This window comes from Hippocampus bargibanti, linkage group LG02 (genome assembly GCF_051943395.1).
Source record: "Hippocampus bargibanti isolate YZ-2025 linkage group LG02, ASM5194339v1, whole genome shotgun sequence".
NCBI classification, from domain to species: domain Eukaryota; kingdom Metazoa; phylum Chordata; class Actinopteri; order Syngnathiformes; family Syngnathidae; genus Hippocampus; species Hippocampus bargibanti.
In genome coordinates this window covers 15,789,811-15,804,862 of record NC_142735.1, presented here as the reverse complement: position 1 = coordinate 15,804,862, position 15,052 = coordinate 15,789,811, and the positions used below count along the sequence as shown (strand labels likewise).

General features: G+C 40.1%; 1 protein-coding gene across 1 annotated transcript in view; it reads left to right on the top strand.

Moving 5' to 3' along the window:
• Positions 1-9,622: 9,622 nt before the first annotated feature.
• LOC148901688 (teneurin-2-like) overlaps positions 9,623-15,052 on the top strand; it is a 234,314-nt gene continuing 228,884 nt past the window's right edge. Inside the window, exon 1 of the mRNA XM_088989625.1 lies at positions 9,623-10,102. The gene's annotated coding sequence lies outside the window, so the exon portion shown is untranslated. The remainder of the gene's footprint in view (positions 10,103-15,052) is intronic.

Here is a 15,052-nt window from a genome sequence, read left to right as displayed (position 1 = left end):
ACAAACCTAGCTCCCAAACATACACAACACAAGCTCCGAACGTTACAATACTGTAGTCTTCATATATATAGTACAGTTGTTCAACACCAATTTCAACCATGGGGAAACGTAACAATTGTGATATCGGAACGAAGTACAAGGCAATAGTGGCTGTGGAGGATAATCCAACAAGAGCAAATACCCCATCGCAAAAGAGTTCGACGTGCCGCAGAATACTTTATCCACGTAAGTAATGTAAACATTGCAATTTTTGTTTTCCATACATGTATTTAATTGTGTTGTATTCAGATATCTTTATCGCTGACAATAATTACTATTTTTCATACAGTATGTACATGCTGGCATTTCTCGCTGGTTTCTCTCGTGTGTATAGAACAATGCCGAGTGCTACTCAGGGTCACTATTGCAAGAGTGCGTTATGAAAATAATAAATATTTTTTATTTAATGCATACGTTTATTTTTCACATCACTACAGTACAAAAGCATGCTAGATACGCAATCCATGAACTCAAGGAGGAAAATACATGCCATATCAAAGATCCCCCATGTATTGCCGACTTTTAATGAAGTTCGGCGAAGGATCGGATATATCGATAGTCCGGTTATATCGATATTTTTTCCGACTCCCGAGAATATTGATATAACGAGACTTTACTGTAGTTCGTATGACAAGATTATATTTTTCATTTTCCGAATGTAATATTCGGAAGGTGAAAAGTTCGTGAGCTAAAGCGTTCGTAAACTGAGGTATCACACTATTTGCAAAATCATGAGAACATTTATCACTTCAACCATGGTTTTAATACTTTTGGATGTGTCATTGTAGTATTTTTCTCATTACAGACGCTCCCCAATGTATGAAGTTACGATGTTACGGTACATTTTTTTGCGGGTACTGTATGTCAAAAAAATGTTTGGACAGAGATTCTGTAAATTAGATTTTGTATTGCGCGGCTTTTTCCGGTCGAGCTCGCTTGCGACTGGCTGCATACTGTGCTACACACACACGCACGAACACAAACAAACTGGTAGTTTCAAGGGCCAAATCTTTACGCGACGGACACACAGGCTGACCAATCAGCGCCCTGCCATGCTGAAGTGTCGACGAGATCTGGACGACATTTATGGTGAGTTGCATTTCTCTGATGGTCTGGATTAATGCGCATTTTCATGAAAATATCTTATTTTCTTTCCACTTTTGTACTATTTAGTGTTATCTAATTAGTACCCTTATTCATTTCGAGTCCAGATTACTTTTTGTGTCATTATTTAATTCACGTTTTGTCGAGTGGAACTCTGAAGCATCTTTGTTTCATAGTGGTTTTCTGTTGCGCAGTTAATCACAAGACGAAACCCATGCGACTTCACCCATCCCTTCTGTCATACTGTGTTTCAGGTAATAATTGTTTCATTTCGTTTTTATTGTACAATATTTAGTTTCTTGTGTCGTGTTTCATTTGGCCGAGTGTTCGTGGCGGGTAGAACTGCCGCCATTACGGACCGCGTGTTCCCTCCGACGCGTGTTCTGCCGACGTCTCTGCGTGTGATGCGTTCAGGGACATCATGTAAATAACCGTGAACTTGGCTTTTATTCTCTTTTTCTGTAAATAACCACTGTACGATCACACATTGTTCATTTTGTTTTGTTATCTACAATGTTTTGCATATTCAGAGCAATCTGGACGAGACTTATGATAATCACAAGACGAAACCCATACGACTTCACCCATCCCTTCTGCCATACTGTGTTGCAGAAATAATAGAAATAAAAAGACACATCCACGCGCCTGGTCTTATTAAGACGGCAGCATCGTGGAGATTAAGACAATCACTGCTGTGACACCAGTCACACATGTATTAATCATTTTCTCCCAGTATTATGTAATTGTCTGGTGTTCGTGCTAAAAAGACTGGAGGGGTAATTTAATATTAGTCTGGACCGATGTGACGCTCTGAGGAGGAGGCGCTGAGCTCGTTTCAAATCCATCCATCCATCCATCCATCCATCTATCCATCCATCCATCCATCCATCCATCCATCCATCTATCCATCCATCCACCCACCCACCCACCCACCCACCCATCCACCCATCCATCCACCCATCCATCTTCAGTCCGTCCGTCCGTCCGTCTATCCATAAGACATATATATTGTAGTGTATTCAAAAGTATTTATTGTTCTTGATTTATTCCATCCATCAGGAGTCATACCGAAACACAATTATTGTGACTCACATTCTATGGTATGGCCAATTTCGAGGATTACATTTAGCTAACATGCATATTTTTGGGAAGGTTGGAGGAAGCTTGAGCATATGAAGAAAACCTCTGGCAGACAGACCTCTGGCAACAAAGGCAGAAAGTGGAAATTGCAAACTAACATTCAACCCTCAGTAAGAACAATGAACAAATTACTGCCCAGCGTGGTGCCGTATTACAACGTATTTTATTTGTCTACAAACTGCATTTACCTGATTTTGGGTTGTGGCTGCTTGGAATATTAGTTGAGATTCAAGTGATTTTCCCCAAGAACCCAAATGGAGGTGTATATTAGGCAGCAACCTGTCTGATAGCATAGCTCTGTGATTGATGAAGGGAGGCATGCGCCATTTACTGGCCAAGATGAAGCAAAGAGGAATCTCCATCTTCTCTTTCGAAACAGTCACAAAACACCTTCCAGAGAAAATTGGCCTATGTCCATGGCGAAGAACCGTTAAATTCAGTGTCAGTCACACAGACATACAAATAAGGTAAGCAAAGTACGTGTCCACACAAGCATACAAATCACATACATTCATACACAATGCCACTAAATTGAACACTCAGATTCAAACCATAAAAATATGCTGTTTGTGGGTTCCGTCTGATCTCTGGCTGTGTGATTTTTCTCCGGGTATACCGGTTTCCTCCCACATTTCAAATACATTAATGACAGGTTAATGGATCGCTCCAAATTGTTCGTGGGTGTGAGTGTGAGTGTGATTGTTGTTTCTATGTGCCCTGCGAATGTCGAGCAACCAGTTCAGAGTGTACCCTGCTTACTGCCTGATGACAGCTGGGATAGACTCCAGCAACCTCCTGAGGATGAGCAATTTCTGATAATGGATGGGTGGAGGGATAAACCATAAAGCCATCAAACACAATAACCTTTTGTTATCATTCTGACCATACATGCATGAACGTGCATGTCAAGATGACATGGGAAAATGTGGATGAATGTTAACTTTTCTGTCAGTCAAGCGTGATTCTTGTTTGATGCCAGTCAGTTCTTGTGCTTTGATTTTTAAGACAGGGATTGACCTTCACAGCTGTGAAAAAAAGGAAGCGAGGGATACCTACCAGACCTCCAATATTGCTGAAAATGTTACTTTGGTAACTAAATATTGTTTGCAATTGTTGAGGTCTTGCAGATATGAAAATCCAGATTAAATGTACTCACTTCTTGTGTTGTACTTCACTGTTAAAAATCTAAAACACATTATTTGGTGGTTGAATCCTCAACTACATTTGAGGAAACATATTGGCAATCCGTCAATGACTCATCAAAGAGCATTGACAAACTCTGAAAGACTTGTTGCAAAATGGTTTAAGAAACATCTTTCAGCAGTGACACAATCCTCACGTCTGAATCACATCTCGATGTGATCACAGTTATCTTTTGGCGGAGGCTTACTTTTGTGCAATCAAAAGGCTTCTCACACATCAGTCTTTGGTATTTTTGTTCAATGATTTGATTCTAGAAAAAAAAAAAACACGGGCAGGAGTTGCATTGTTCATGTTGCAGGTCCACAGTGACAAAGTGTTTTTGTCTGTGCATGCATTTACGACATTTTTTTTTACCAGAATGAACATCACCTTTTCATTCCGAGCAAAAGTACCATGAAAGAAATATCTTTTTTTTTTCGACATATGTTTCCTACGAATGAGGTGCACCATTTAAAACTGCATTCATTTGAGGTGGTTTTTCGCTGCTTTGGTGTCAATTACTACTTTAATTGCATCCACCGCGGTGAGAGCTTGCTGATGTTGGTCATTAATAGGTACAGCGGAGAAAGCCACAGTGGTGCAAGCTGCATAGCCGAGCTGCCGCCATCTGCCAAAACTGCATCAAGCAGCGGGGGGTAAATGAGCATTTACAGTATTTGAGGGGTAGGTTATGCTAGTGTGTGCATGTGTGTGTATTTGTGTCTATATGTGTGTGTGTTTACATGTGTGCACTGTGCCTTCAGAAGTGCATTAGAACAGCCAGCATGCATCGAGAAGCTTCAGGCGGCTTACAGAGCAGCGGGTTTTGAGGTAGGTGGGAAGAAAAAAAAGTTGGAGACATGGCTCAGTTAAAAAAAGCATGGAGGAGATGAGAAATGAAGGGACTGTGGGTTGGTGGGGGTCAGTGGGGCTTACTGCCTGATAGGCATCAGCTGTTTTTTAATTAAGTCTTCCCTTATCACATCACATGGTCACATTTTTTTCAGCATCTTTGCTGATTATACGTCAGAAAACCCGTCCACGAGAGTAGACTTTTTATAAGTTATCCAGATGGGTAATTTGAATCTTGGTCGAAAAAAAGAGTTTGAGGTCTCCATTAACCCGGATGCTCTGAGTCCTGTAGTTGACTGCTGCTAAGTACACAAGGGGAGTTTGAGGACTCGAAGAAAGACAGCAAACTCGTGTCATTTGGTTTGGTTCAAGGACTTCAATTAGAGGACTCACCAGAAAACTGTTGACTCAGATGACGTGGCTCACTGACTGGAATCAAGTCAGTGAGCCACATCATCTGATACGGCACTGTTTCTGGTGAGAACCTCTAAATCATGCCTCACAGAAAGATATGCGATTGAAGTGGACGGACCTGGACTATCTTATGGAGAAAAATACATAAATAAAATACAGCAACGGCAATCAAGCACCTATTGACAGTCCCAAATTCACTGCAATAAGAAAACTTGATCTCTGTTATGATCAGAAAACAATGATTTGAAGAGACAGCTCTATTATTTTACAAGTCACAGGGCAAAAGGGGAGTGCCCCGGCTACTGTAGCTACATTTTGCCAGCTAATCAAAAGATTAAGAATCTAACGATAAAGGAGAGTCAGTGGATAAGTCCCTGTAAAGTTCTCATCAGAATCAGAATCGGGATCGTCTTTATTGCTAAGTATGTAGAACACACAAGGAATGTGTCTCCGGTAGAACACGCTGCACGAGTATCATCATAAAATTACAAAGAGGCACTGTACAGTTCTATTTGAGTTACTGTTTAGAGAGTTAATGGCTTAGGGGCAGAAGTTGTTTAAATTTCTGCTGGATTGGGTGTTCATGGGTCGGTAGCATCTGCCTGAGGGGAGTAGCTGGAAAAGGTGATGGAACGGGTGCGGAGGGTCCAGTAGGATTTTCCACGCCCTTGTTTGCATTCTTGCATGATTAGAAAGTTTTTGAATCTCCTTTGAATCCAATTTGCACTGGACGTCGATGTACGTCAGACTTGCTGATTAATTTATTTGACATATCATGGGCAAATAATCTTCCAGTGTGTGTGTAATTGTGTGTGTATGTGTAAGAAATGTACAACATACAAACATTCTATTTTATTGAGTGTGTTTTCAATAAAAGAGCAACGATAGCACTTCTCCATCTTCATCAGTGGCAATTCTTTAAGTCCCGTTGCTTAAATTAGTAATTTGCATTTTGAGAGTTAATCAAATTGATGATACAATTACCATAACAGTGGGTTGAATCTTCTCAATGATCCCCAATTACATATTTGCCAGGGCACTGGCAGAGAACTTGGCTGTTCACTTGATGGAGATTTAACCCTTAAAGGTGCGGCTCTTATTGCTTGTGATCGATGTCTGGGGGAGAACCCTTGCACAAGGTTAAAGAGAACCCTTCACAATGTGCGCCGGTAATTGTTGATATAGCACCGATAATGCAATTCAGAACTTGAGCGTATCAAGGTTGAAGGACCCCTCGGCATTACACTTTGATAGGTTATAATGGCCTGTGCTAATATTGGCTCATAAATGAGAAAGGTCAGCTCACTTATCTGCAGATATCACACCCAACAACTTGCGTGGCATTTTTTTTTTTCTCATTTCAACATGACTCAAGCAAGACTCTCTTTCAAGGGTTAGATTTTGTGCTGATCCATCACTTTTGAAATGAGTAATTTTGAATTCTAACATAAAACGGGTAGAAAGCAGTAATAAATAAGCAACTGAAGTCTTCACCTATGAAGGGATCGATGTCTGTGTTTTTAATGGCAATTCAGAGAACAGGAGATTTATCAACGGCTCTTGATCTATTGGGGATTTGATCGACAATGTCAAAAAAGAGAGTTGGAACTTCTGCATTATGTTCAATGGAATGCCGCGGGCATCCTGGAGGCAGAAGCTGGCAGCTATTTGCCTCGAAACGGGTTTTAAAGGGATGAACAAAATGACAAAGCGCCAGCCTGCCCCTGTATGATCTAATCTGGACTGGCGAGCTTCCACATCCATGCTTACTCAGTGTGTGTTAAAGGGCATATTAAGGCCAATCTGTAGGTCTAACCAGATGCATATCATCTTTGGTCGACACTTACATCATGCACACAGAATAGCCAATAACAGATCAACATAGATTAAGGCGGCGAGGATGGAGATTACTAAAACTAAGCAAGGTATTGGTTTCTATGGAAGCACTTTGGATTTAGCAACAAAGGAGATGGTTGCCGTGTGTAGCCTTTGCAAATGCCGGGTGAAATAAACAGCTTAACAGAGCGAGAAGACGTTGCTGCCTTTTTTTAATGTAAAACGCAATCATAAATCTCCTTATACTCTAAAAACGTATTAAACTGTCTTGTTCTCAGACCAATTGTTGTTTTTGAAAAAAAATGCAACCCTTTGACAAAATTGTTTACTGTTTTGTACATCTGTTCTTTAAACCAAACAATCACAGCCGCATGTTAATACAATTGTAAAATATACAGGTTGTATCGGTGTATGTAATTTGTGGTTCCCCAAAAACACATTTTTTAATATTATTCAATTATATGAAGCATTGTACCAAAAGGCTTTGTTTACATTGATGTTTTGATGCACGGCGGAAAAAAATCGTTGGCACCGCCCTACCCACTCTCGAGGACTTGCACACTGCAAGAATCCAAACTAGGGCGCGGAAAATCCTACTGGACCCTCCGCACCCTGCCCACCACCTTTTCCAGCTACTCCCCTCAGGCAGGCGCTACCGATCCATGCGCACCAAATCCAGCAGACATTTAAAGAGCTTCTTCCCCCAAGCCATTAACTCTTTGAACTCTTTCAACAGTAGCCAAAATGGAACTGTATAGTGCCACTTAGCAGTTTTTTTTGACGACGATACTAGTGCAGCGTGTTCTACCGGAAACAAATTCCTTGTGTGTTCTACATACTTGGCAATAAAGATGATTCTGATTCTGATAAAAACACATATTTCTCCCAAAAAGTTCATGTTTGAAAAGAGAATTAGCTTGTTTTGTTTAATTTTTCTCCTGCAAAAACATTTAGGAAATTAGCTTGATCTGATGACAATGGTGACTTTCACATTTTGGAATTCGTAAAGCTCAGTTTATTTTGATATAATATCCAATGAAATGGCAATCAGTTGAGTTTATTTTGAGTTATCCTTCATTATCATTTGCAAGAAAATGTATATTTTACTTGGTGTGGAATCACTAAGCCTTAGATTGATTCATATTTCATTGGTAAAAGAACAGTTTCACTCTTAACATATATTATACACTGGGCTAGAAAGCAGAAAACCAACACAAAATTGGAATAAATAAATAAATAAATAAAATGAAGTATAAGGCACAATGATGTCTCGTGTTCCATGTCAATCCCCAGTTATGCATTAAAATGCCTCTGAAATGAAGTCTTTATCAAAAGAGCCACAAGGTTCTCTTTACGGGATGTTTTCAAATAAGCAGAACTTATTACCATACCTCCACTGGGAAATATGTATTTACAGCTTGCTCGTAGAGGGGGTAGCAATAGTGTAACTGTTAACTATGCTTTCCCTTGTTATGGTGCATGATTGCGTTCTCTGCGTAAATATATTACACCTTTCTATTGCTGCTAATATAGCAAAAGCCCATTAGGCAGTGCACTAATGTGAAGAGTGTCATGCAGTGTAGGGGGTGCACGGTTTGAATCGAGATGCATGAAGACCAATGTGGTGATCAGTGGGACATGGAAGGTGGAGACTGTACTGACCAGGCACGCTCAAGCTCTGAAAAAAAACATAACAGAGTCAACGTGTGTGCTAAAAATATTTTAATGAGCTGTGACAATGGGTAAACATGATAAGATCTGAAACCTGATCCACTGATACCACTTTTTTCCTGACAAAAACTTACATTTAAGTACTTGCCAATAATTTCCCAAGCCTTTGCATTTTGGAGTTGTGGTTATGTTTCATCAAATACGATGACAACAAATACAATTCAAACCTTTCTCGAACATGGCAAATTAAATTTAACAGTTATTTTTTTTAAATCAGAATGCATTGTCGACACTGACATTTTAACAACCAATTTCATGGTCTTTCAACAGACTGTCTTCCTCTTCCTTTCCTTTCGGCTTTTCCCTTCAAGGGGTCGCCACAGCGAATCTGTGTCCTCCATCTTCAAATGCCTGCTTGGAATGCAAAACTTTGACATTTAGGTCTGAACACCAGGGGGTATAATTTAAAATGTGAACCTGTAGTTCAAGAGGTGGGCATTCCCAGTCCTGGACGGCTAATTCCTGCATGATTTTCCAACTCTCACGGTTGTAACACACCTGATTCCAATGTTCAGGTTCTATATCAGGCTTCCACAGAGCTTGCTGATGATCTGATAATTGGAATCTGGTGTGTTACAACAGGGAGTGTTGGAAAACATGCAGGATGGTAGCCCTCCAGGACTGGGATTGCCCACCCTTGCTAGATCAGATCAGAGATGACGAAGAAATAAGAGCAAAACGAATGAATGTCTATATTAGAAGACAAAAAAAAAATCATGAAAGTATTATCACAGAAATAAGAGCATTTTGGAGCATGAATGCAATGCACATATACAATGTTGATCAGGATGATTTTGTCTGTTGTCTGAAAGTGATATTTCCAATCTGGGTCTTAGACATGTTAATCCATTGATTGAAATTTAAAAATTCGACATTTGCAGGTGCTTGAATGGCCAGATATTGTGGACTGGTTGCTTAGTCTCCATTGATGTGTATGGATAGCCATCAATGTCAATCTACCGTAGACCTTGTAAAGTAAAATGCATGCAAAAAACGAACTGGAATTTACCTCCCTCTGATAACTTCAATCAACATGTGCAAATACGTATTTAGTAAAAGCCTGTCTTTATTCAATACATGTATGAAGTGAATGGAAGCTGGATTGATAATGATGAAGAACACTATGATTGATCCATAATGTATGTATATCAAGTTGTATTTTTCTTTCCATTCAATAAATATCACAATGTTTATCAGACCATTTTATTAATTACATAAGTGGACACACCCAGGTACGAGTTGAAGCGTTTAGCATGCAAATGTCAATCAGAATGACTCAACGAGCGGGATGAATGGCTGCAATTGCACCTTCCCGTTGCTTGCAAGGATGCTGTTGCAACCGACAGTGCACAGCGGATTAAAGCCTGCATGCCCAGATAATAATCATGACCGCTGGCTCCACCGTGAACGCGCGTTCCCGAGCCTCGGTCAATGCCGTTTGTTGATGCCTCTTCACAGTATGTCCGACCGAGTGTCTGACTCGTTCGCTTCTGCGAGGATTCGACGTTTTCACACTGCTCCAGGTGTCACCTGTATGGCTATTTTATAAAGTTAGCGCTCCCCTGTGTGTTTTTCCATTCTACCTCCTTTGACACCGGATGGATTTCTTCGTTTGAGACCCACGTCTGCTAAAATGTTTTGCGGAATATTTTTTTGCAAACTGCCCGCGTAGTGTAGATATTTAATAAGACTGGATAGACAAAGAAAAGTGAATACGAGTGTCAAACCCTTTTGTTGGGCGTCAAGAAAAAAAGTTGCTAATCGAAGACGGGGGATTATGCGTTGAAACGCTCTTGGAAAACAGGTACGTGATGTTTTAAAACGCGACAGAGATTCTTACAATGACTGTTTGTGTTCAGCTTCTGTCGATGCTCGTCGCTCATGCGATGCGTCGATGCAGTCTTCTGTCAAGAGAGAATGCGGGTAGCGCAGAGCGGTGTCATGATATTGAGGTGCCTTTCATGGAATAATGTTCACGGTCATGTGTGGGGAGCGACTGCACTTGGCTGACAATGGCTGGATCGTGCTCCTTTTGCCTGTATGCGATACAACGTTGTGTGTGCAAAGTGGACATGTATATTTTTAAAGGCTGGTGTCCGGGATGCTACAAACATGCACGAGTGCCATCACGCACGCCTTACTTAATTGTTCAATGAAAATGAAATTAATTCAACTGTCTGCATCTTCATGATAAACCAAGATGTATGGGACAGTTTCCAAGGCTTATACACACGCGTGCACCCACACACAACCTCCACTGTCAGAGTTTCTGCACTTAATAAAGCTGCTCTTGTGTCATCATGACATGGACTGGGTGACCAGTGGGCTTTAATTTGATGTTTGACCTATCATTACTGAGACCCTTCACCCCCCCCCCCCCCCCCCATGAGAGTCACTATTGTGTGCTTAATGGTCACATTTGTATTCTCATTTCCCCACAAATTTATGGATTACTCTTGATTTGATTCTGAAACAGTGCTTTTAGTGCCCTCATATTAAGTACATTGTCTAAGCTTTCATAGTATTGGTGCTATGGTTTAATAAAATTACTGTCAAAATACCAAGTATTCATCAGCGGTTCATTTTATGACTGTGACATTTTAACACAATTCCATGTTCTGGCTTGAGGGCTGTCGCAAACAAAGATGTTGGGAATCCATTAGAATTTCTTTTCTCAGCCCACCCCATATGACTCCGTGAAGTCCTCCCTAAAACCCCAGAGAGAACACAAATCCTGGAGCTATCCCTGCTTCAAAGTAAAGAAACATTTAATTGTGCTTACCATATAAGCCAGTGACTCACAATATCAAGTGCCTCTTGCGGCCATTCATTGTTACTTCGTAAAATATGATCCAATACTGAATGTCACATTTTGTTTGTCTTTATTTAATTATATTTGGCATTTCCCAGAATAATAATGTCACATTGCGCTCAAACGTGATAACTGCTTTAGCCATGTAGCTTTGAAGCACGCATCGCTAAAATGAGTGTACCAGAAAAGCATCAAGTTGCCTCAATTCAACACACATCATAAGTGAACTTAATACAATCTATTGTTTTCTAAATAACAGTGGTTGGATGTATTTTATATCTTTATGAGTCAAAACTGACAATACATCCCACCTATGTAGTAGGACAGTGGTGGGTGGCGGAACAAGCTTGCCATCAGCTCCTCAAGCAATTGCCTACGCATGTTCCCCTTTGCAAATGGCGACAGATCCGTTTAGCATTAATGATATAAACATTTAATTTGGCCAATTTTATGGAGGGTGGAGGTGTGGGTGGACATAATCCATTGTCGTGACAGAAGATTGATGCTTTGCCTTCCATCCGTACAAATGTTTTTGAAAGTGAAGATTGCATCACAATGCGGTACAAAAGCTTTGTGGTAGGACTATATGAAGGGGTAAAATACCACCCACTAGCTGTCCAGTGGGTACCATCGTCCAGCAGTTACCATTAACTTATGACATGACAACACAGAGATGATGAGCCATCCCGGTGAGATCACACATCCATGAAACCGACACAGTTTCACTTGTTAAGTTCGCCCCTTGCACCTTTAGCTCTCTTCAAGCAGTCTTGAGTCTGTGTGATCTACTTTATCTGTAGTCTTCCTGTCCCACCAGTTTGAGCTTTTGACACCGTTGTACAATTCAAAAGGAAATCCGAGCCTTCACATTGCAGTGCGATCACAATGGACTAAGAATTGTGTACATACATGGTCATTTATTTTCCTTTTTTCCTTTTTTTACTTTTTTTTTTTACTAATTCACTGCCAGACGTGCAAAACTGTGTCCACTCCAGTGCCAGGGTATTAGTTATTGTCACATGAATTTCAAGACCCACATAATATTGAGTTTTAGGACTACATAAATATTCAATACACAATTAGAAACCTTAGGCTCTCTTCTCTCTCATCAGAAAAAAATAGTTAATTCTTAAATTATATAGGTCTGGAGTTATATGAGCTTGAAATGAGGGCGGCTGTCAAAAATACAATTCATGAATGGCAGTGAATGAGTTACAGTAATTCCAAATATGTAATACTCAGACTGTACAAGAATTTGTCACCTTTGTATCATGCAGTGTTGTGTGTTTGTATTTATAGTATGTGTTTGCATGTGTCCGTGTGCTCCTAATAGAGCACACTGGACAGCAGCAGGCCATGTCAACCACATGCTCCAGACAAACCCTCAGGGTGTCCTATTTGGTGCATACCCATCAACACACACACACACACACACACACACACACACACACACACACACACACACACACACACACACACACACACACACACACACACACACACACACACACGCGCACGCGGACACACACACACACACACACACACACACACACACACACACACACACACACACACACACACACACACACACACATGTTTATTTATATATAAACAGACAGACCTCAGAGCTTTGCAACCAACACAAGCGTCAGGGCATTAGAAGTTCTCAGAGTCTGTGTCCTGGTTGGACCTTATGTGCCAGAAGCTTAACTGCCTGCCATCACCATGTTGATCAGTATTTCTTAATCCTCCTTTTTGAAACCAGCTTTTTAAAAATAACAACTCATCATGGCCCGAATGATAATAAGGAAGGAAGGAAGGAAGGAAATGGAAATCAAAACGTTGTGCGGCAAATCTGACCTGAATGGGGAAACTGGTGATAATGACAAGGCATGCACTTATGGGGGACTCAATAAGCAAACCAAACAAATACATTGAACCTATGGAGGCATTTTGTATCAAACAAACATGAGAGATCCATCTTTCAGAGAAAGTTTTACAGATTATGTTTTATAGAGACACAATTCCTGACTGCCCTCCGAAGGTGAAGTTTTTAATTTAGTGGGGAAAATAAGTGGATTGAGTGTCTACCTCCTCCTGCCCGCTCTCAATACCTCTATTTAGGTTACATATGTCTACAGTTTACTCCAACACCTGTGAGGTTTGGACGGAGGAGCATCAATCTTTATTAGACTGAATGAGGCTGACCTCGTTGACAAAATTACTCTCACTGTGCGTGTGTTTGTAGGTGTGTTAATGCACTTGGCTGTGTGTGTACGCGTGTGCATGTGTTATTGAGTTGATCTCTTTTCTGACCTGCCTGATAGATAACTGCAGTGATTTCCAGGTTCAGCAGATTAGGGGATTAGAGACCGAGGCTTCACACAATAACAGTAATGCGTAACCACGACAGTATACGCTGTATGCACATAAATAGGTATGCATATTAAATGAACACCGTCTTGGGACAATGTGCCTTCTTCAGGGGCGTTTATATCCATTGTGACCCCTTGTGCTTTATATCTTGTGCCTAGTTGCGTAGATACAATACATGACATTCACACAGGCAAGTAGATGGAAAAGACTATTTAAAAAACCTCAAGGGTCCAATTTCACTAATGCCGTTTTCTCACTAGGAATGACCCATGTTGGTACTGCAAGCCCAGCTAACCGTTTGTCCTTCCAAACCAATTCAGAGCCCACTCAGAGTTAGATAATGAACCCACATTGTGTGTTTATCGCTTGTCCAGCATCATGCTATTGACAAATTAGTCAGATGTCACCCAAAAAAAGCACAATTGCATCAATGACGATCAATGCATGCAGTTTTAATTACCATAACTACAGTAATGGACCCTTAATTGTTGCCTTTTGATATTTTTCTGTCCAGAAATACAAAATGAAACGATTATTTTATTTGGACATCAGATTCTTCTGCTCAATTTCATGCACAAACATATGTGCTTTTATAAAGTGTGTTTGATTACTTGCAAACAAAGTGTGGAAATGCCTGATAGTGTTGTTGAGTAAAAATATATAGGCCATTGCCTAAAAATATAATCATACACACGCATGTCATGATGAGCACCAGCATGGAGGCATGCGATGCAGTACTGCAGCCTGTGAACTATTGTAGTTCACACGTACCACAGTTTGTCTCTCTTTCCTCTAGGTTCCTATTCTTTGCCAGTGCCATTGTGGAATTGTACACGGAACAAACTCAATGAGAATAATGATACCAATAAATGATATAGCACAATAGTACTGATCACAGCTACCAAGCATTAAAAACCTCCGGTGGGTGATGCATGTCATGCGCTTGCAAAGATTAAAGATTTACCTTCTTTATTTAATCTCTCTGTTAAAATTTGTGTGGTAGGATGATTATGGTGCAGTTACTACTAATACAAACAAATATATAACTAACATGCATGGAGACTCTCAAATGGTTGTTTGTTTGTTTTTGTTTTGTTCTCATCTATACCCCTTGCGACTTTAACTTAGTACCAGTCCGCGCCCTACCGGTTGATTGCAATGAATGTAACGGGAACCCCTGTCCTAGACAATGTTCCCTTATTGTATGCTGATGTATATGAAAGGTTGGCTCTGATTGCTCCGAGTCGGCTAATATATGTGTGTGTGTGTGTATATATGTATATATATATATATATATATATCATTACAATACAATAGCACATTTATTATAAATAGAATAAGGTATGTTGTGTGTAGTTTTAAGGATTATTTAGTTAAAAACTATTTTATGGAAACCCGGGAACAGATTATGTGTGTATGTGTATATATATATATATATATATATATATATATATATATATATATATATATATATATATATATATATATATATATATATATATATATATATATATGTATGTATGTATGTGTGTGTGTGTGTGTGTGTGTGTGTGTGTGTGTGTGTGT